We start from the raw sequence: 6,793 nt of genomic DNA, 5'->3' as shown, positions 1-6,793 counted from the left end.
ATACAGGTTGCATCATCCAGAGTATGTTATAGTCTGTAAAGAGTTAATGACTGAGAAGCTGTGTTGACCTTGATGTGTGGCTGGAACCTGGGGAGTATCCAGACTCAAGTGTTACTGATTGTGTCAGTTGAGATCTTGCTCTGTTCTGAGTTTGTGTCTGCCTAGAGTGAAAGCCAAGCCTGTGTTCGTCTGCAATTCTGTTTTGTCTTATATAGTAAAACTTTGTATATACTTTTTAACATCGTTTCTGACGTCTCTTCGTTCAGCGCTCCATTGACAACATACAACTGCTGCTACGCTGCAAATTACTCTGACAGAAACAGTGGATGTGGCTCTTAATGAGACATGCCACATTATCACAGGATGTCTATGCCCCACACCACTGGAGAAATTATACTGTTTAGCCAGAATTGCACCACTTGACATCCGCTGGGAAATAGCAGCCAGGAATGAAAGGACCGAGGCAGTGACATCTCTGGTCCATACCCTTGTTCTGATATCAGCCAGCATGCCAATGCCTTAAATCAACAAATAGTTTTCTAAGACCTACAGAGATAGTTGCAGGAACACCTCAGCAAGCAAGAGTCCAAAAGTGGCAGGCTAAAACCCAGAACCTTAATCAGTGGCTGATGCTGGATGAGAGACTTCCTTCTGGGCAGACAGAAGACTGGGTGACTTGGAAGGTGCTGAACAGACTGCGCCCTGGCACCACGAGATGCAGAGCCTGCCTTAAGAAATGGGCCACAAAGTGGAGTCCACAACATGCGAGTGTGGAGGAGAGCAAAACACAGACCACTGACTACAATGCAGCCCAAGATCTTCTTACACAACACCAGAGGCACTCTAAGTGGCCAGATTCTGATCAAAAGACATTTGGTATAATGCCAAGTTGTAGTTGTTGTTGTTTTTTTTTAACTTTGTGTTTTCAAATACATTACAACTTCTACCCTCAGTTTGCTTCTGACACGATAAATAAATAAGTGTTGGGGTCCTGAAAAATTTGGCAACAGTAAATGTTTTATGAATCTCATCTAGTGGCTGTTTTATGACATTTAGAAGCATCTGTTTTGCAGTGTTTACAGTGGACTCTGAAGGAGATGCTTCAGCTGTACTTCACTAAAAGAAAAATCAGCCTGTTTCGCAAGCCTTGCAAATACGGATTTATTATCAGTACATGTTTGGTTTTTTAATACCTATTTTATTATATACTAGCTGTGCCCGGCCACGCGCTGCTGTGGTGTTGTCTGGTGGTGTTGGTGAGAAATTGTTGAGGTAGTGGTGGTATTAAATATCTGTTGTATGGTTGTCTTTATGTTTAGTATGCACACTGAAGTGGATTATATGGCAGTGTGGAGTCAAGATAATCCAGTTCAAAGCAGATAATATAGGATTCTAAATGGGTTATATAGATGTGGAAGGGCCTTGAGTCTACACTGCCATATAATTCAGTTAAAATCTGATAATCTGTGGAAGAGGCCTATGTGAGGCCTAACTCTGCCTGTCCCCTGGGCTGAGTAGGTTGTTAGGAGACCAAGTGGGCGGAGCTTAGCCTTCAAACTGGCAGCAATTGGATAAAAACTATTATCCCTCTCCCTGTAATTAGGACTTTTATCTTTCTTTTCTTTTTGCTGTATCAACCTAGAGCCGTGAATGATGGGTTGTGTTGTCAAATTTCGAGGTTGGGGGGCCTTTAGTTTTGTTGTTTTGTCCGCTGCCTTGATGCCATCACTCTTTTATATATATAGATCTATATACAATGGGTCGCGGAAAAAAAATCTTGGGCAGAAAGAGATCTCGAGTAAAAAGAGTTTAAGAAACTCTAATTTACCCCGCGATCTTATTTCGGTACAAATCCTATTTCTCATTCAGTGCAGCTCTTAGTTCTCTATAGTGGGGGACTTGAGAAAATCGAGATGAAGTTGTTGGCTTTGCTGAGAGCGTTGTCAATGACACCGAAGAGCCCGAACCTGTTCTCCCCATAGCCTTGACACTCACAGAAATATATGTTGCCATGGTTTCTCCAAAGGACAACACTTTTCTTGCCTTACCCCCCCCCCCTTCGCTCCCCCCACCCAAGTTGGCTTAACCTTGTGATGAAACTCCTTCCCTTTGGAAAGGCCACTTCTCGTAGCTATGGAAACAATTAGATGGTGCATTATTTCCCGTGGGGGAAAATGAAATATGACAGGGCAAGATCTGTCCTCTTAGGGGTTGGGTTCCCTCTGGGTCTCCTGTCTCCTGTCCAAAACTGTTTCTGTCTCAAGGGACAGATAAAGAGGTTGCCCTGCTGTCTTTGGGAAGGGCTGAAATGGACGGGAAAAGAAAACCACTTGGCTAGTTTGCACTAAATTGTAAATATGTATTTGGTGTGTTGTCGAAGGCTTTCATGGCCAGAATCACTGGGTTGCTGTGTGTTTTCCGGTGTGTATTTATTTATTTATTTATTTATTTACAGCATTTATATTCCGCCCTTCTTTCTCACCCCGAAGGGGACTCAGGGCGGATCACATTACACATATAGGCAAACATTCAATGCTTTTTAACATAGAACAAAGACAAACAAGCATAGGCTCCGAGCGGGCCTCGAACTCATGACCTCCTGGTCAGAGTGATTAATTGCAGTTAATTGCAGCTGGCTTGCTCTCCTGCCTGCGCCACAGCCCGGGCCATGTATGGCCATGCTCCAGAAGCATTCTCTCCTGACATTTCACCTACTTCTATGGCAGGCATCCTCAGAGGTTGTGAAATCTGTTGGAAACTAGGCAGGTGGGGCTGATATACAAGACATTTGAGAGCCATATATGAGAGCCATGCGTGAGTTAGGGCCTTTTACCCTAGCACTCCAGACCTGGCTCTTCACTAGAGCTTTTAATCTATGTTAATTTTATCAATATTTGTACCCTGTTTCCCTGAAAATAAGACATCCCCAGAAAATAAGACCTAGTAGAGGTTTTGCTGAATTGCTAAATAGAAGTCCTCCCCTGAAAGTAAGACCTAGCAAAGTTTTTGTTTGGTAGCATGCAGGATCGGTAAATGTACATACCATAGATTGTTGTACATGGAAATAAAGGTAGTAACAAGAAATAATAATAATATGATAATAACTTTATTCTTGTATTCCATCTCCCAGAAGGGACTCAGGGCAGCTTACACAGGAACAATCCCAATAACAACATAAATTTACATACAAACAGAAATTTAAAACAGTAATTTAAAAACAATATAGCAATAAAATATAATATAGATATTCTTGAAAGGATTCACAGTTTGGTTACACTGGTTTGTGATGACAACTACTGTACAGTAGATAATACATTTTCATTTTAAAAAAATTCAACCATAAATGTGAATTCTTCTTTGTGGAAAAATAAGACACCCCCTGAAAATAACACCTAGCGCATCTTTGGGAGCAAAAATTAGACACTGTCTTATTCTCGGGGAAACAGGGTAGGCAGGGATATACAAGACATTTGAGAGCCATATATGAGAGCCATGCGTGAGTTAGGGCCTTTTACCTTAGCACTCCAGACCTGGCTCTTCACTAGAGCTTTTAATCTATGTTAATTTTATCAATATTTGTATGTATGTATTTTTATCCTTTACAATTTTATCTTGTAAATCGCCTAGAGCAGGGGTCCCCAAACTAAGGCCCGGGGGCCGGATGCGGCCCTCCAAGTTCATTTCCCTGGCCCCTGTCCTAAACTGTAGACTTAAGGTTGACCTGTCTACCTGGTCTTTGGAGGTCTCTTTGCTCACCTATGGTCTTATGAAATCATCTAGATGGTCTTTGAAGGTCTCTTTGCTTAGCTACAGCCTTATGAGGCCACCTAGATGGCTTTTGAAGGTCATTTTCCTTACCTATGGTCCTATGAGATTGTCTAGATGGCCTTTGGAGGTCTCTTTGCTTACCTATGGTCTTATGAGATCGTTTAGATCAGGGGTCCCCAAACTAAGGCTCCCCAAGTTCAATGACCTGGCCCCTGTCCTAAACTGTAGACTTAGGGTTGACCTAAGTCTACCTGGTCTTTGGAGGTCTCTTTGCTTACCTATGGTCTTATGAAATCATCTAGATGGTCTTTGAAGGTCTCTTTGCTTAGCTACAGCCTTATGAGACCATCTAGATGGCTTTTGAAGGTCATTTTCCTTTGCTATGGTCCTATGAGATTGTCTAGATGGCCTTTGGGAGCCCCTTTCCTTACCTATGGTCTTATGAGACCATCTAGATGGTCTTTGGAGGTCTCTTTGCTTACCTATGGTCATATGAGACCATCTAGATCAGGGGTCCCCAAACTAAGGCCCCCCAAGTTCAATGACCTGGCCTCTGTCCTAAACTTTAGACTTAGGGTTGACCTAAGTCTGAAACGACTTGAAGGCACACAACAACAACAATCCTAATTTTGGACTATTTCATCCTAGTCCAGCCCCCCAACAGTCTGAGGGACTGTCAATTGGCCCTCCACTTAAAAAAGTTGAGGACCCCTGGCCTAGAGCATCTTGGATGGAGGGCGATTAATAAGTAATTAAATAATGATGATGATGATGATGATGATGATGATAATTAAGGCACTGAAGGAAAATGGTATTAAAAGGATTGGGGACCTTATGGACCCCAATGGAGAAATATTAAAGTGGGATAAAATAAAAGATAAATGTGGCCAAGGGAACTGGATAGCATGGTTAGGTCTGTCCAGTAAAGCCCAGGCCATGAAAAGAAGAGAAGCCGGTGAAACCCCCCTGGATAGAATAATTAGAAGGAAATTAGAAAAAGATAAAGGAATGACTGGGCTATGGTATGATGAACTAATTACCTTAACTTATTTATTTATTTATTTATTTATTTACAGCATTTATATTCCGCCCTTCTTTCTCACCCCGAAGGGGACTCAGGGCGGATCACATTACACATATAGGCAAACATTCAATGCCTTTTAACATAGAACAAAGACAGACAAACATAGGCTCCGAGCGGGCCTCGAACTCATGACCTCCTGGTCAGAGTGATTCATTGCAGCTGGTTGCAGCTGGCTTGCTCTCCAGCCTGCACCACAGCCCGGGCCTATTTATTTTATTTTATTTTATTTATTTCTCACATTTTTATTTAATTATTTATTTATTTATTTATTTTAATTACAGCATTTATATTCTGCCCTTCTTTCTCACCCTGAAGGGGACTCAGGGTGGATCACATTACACATATAGGCAAACATTCAATGCCTTTTAACATAGAACAAAGACAAACAAACATAGGCTCCGAGCGGGGCTCGAACTCATGACCTCCTGGTCAGAGTGATTCATTGCAGTTAATTGTAATCGGCTTGCTCTCCCGCCTGCGCCACAGCCCGGGCTTCACCCGAAGGCACTCAGGGCGGCTTACAACAGTGGCAACAATTAGATGCCCATACAAACCAATATAAAACAGCACATAAAAGAGTTAAAACTATTAAAATACATTATGAATTAAAAACTTATACTACAAAAGCAAAGGTTATAGAAAACTGGAAACAGGGAAAAAAAATTACTGAGAAACTGATCGGGTCCTGGATTGATAATATTCATAAAATTAATCATATAAGGATCAAAGAAACACAAAGGAAAATAATCTCAAAATGGTATAGAACCCCCCTACAATTAGCTCATATAACGGGAAGTACAGTAGAGTCTCACTTATCCAACACTCGCTTATCCAACGTTCTGAATTATCCAACACATTTTTGTAGTCAATGTTTTCAATACATCGTGATATTATGGTACTAAATTCGTAAATAGAGTAATTACTACGTAGCATTACTGCGTATTGAACTACTTTTTCTGTCAAATTTGTTGTCTAACATGATGTTTTGGTGCTTAATTTGGAAGATCATGACCTAATTTGATGTTTAATAGGCTTTTCCTTAATGCCTCATTATCCAACATATTCGCTTATCCAATGTTCTGCTGGCCCATTTATGTTGGATAAGTGAGACTCTACTGTAGTTTAAACTAGTCAATCCTCTGTAGATCCACTATTAAGGTGCTTTTTGAAAGCTTGACTTCTCTCTCCTTCTCCACTTTGTCCTCAGCACAGCTCCATTCCTGCCAACTGAGTTCAAAGTCCAATATTACACTTAAGTGGCTCTCTTTTGGTGCTTTTCATGTTCTCTTTCACAGTAACCATTGATTTTAGATGGATTTGTTTTTAACTCCTGTATTTCAACCGTCACCCGGCATTAACCGGGAGAATCAAGAAGTGACGTTCCTTCCCATGCCCTGAGTTTACCATGTTTCCCCGAAAATAAGGCAGTGTCTTATATTAATTTTTGCTTCCAAAGATGCTCTAGGTCTTATTTTCAGGGGATGTCGTATTTTTCCATGAAGAAGAATTCATATTCATTGTTGAACAAAAAAAATGAACATTGATTCTATACTGTACAGTAGTTGTCATCACAAACCAACATAACTAAACCAGACAAACGGTAACAAATTTCTTGTTACTACCATTATTTCCATATACAACTGGTATGTAAGCTGCCCCGATTCCCTTTGGGGAGATGGAGGCGGGGTATAAAATAAAATAATAATAATAATAATAATAATAATAATAATAATAATAATAATAATAAAGAAAATCGCACAGACAGACTACAAACAGAGGCACAACTATGTGGCCCAAATTATTCATTGGAACTTATGCCTCAAGTACCACCTCCCTGCAGCAAAGAACTGGTGGGATCACAAACCTGCAAAAGTATTGGAAAATGAGCACGCAAAGATACTGTGGGACTTCCGAATCCAGACTGACAAAGTTCTGGAACAT

This window comes from Anolis carolinensis, unplaced genomic scaffold, assembly GCF_035594765.1.
Source record: "Anolis carolinensis isolate JA03-04 unplaced genomic scaffold, rAnoCar3.1.pri scaffold_11, whole genome shotgun sequence".
In the NCBI taxonomy this organism is placed as follows: Eukaryota; Metazoa; Chordata; class Lepidosauria; order Squamata; family Dactyloidae; genus Anolis; species Anolis carolinensis.
The sequence above is the reverse complement of the archived record's forward strand: the minus strand, read 5'-3'. Positions refer to the sequence as shown.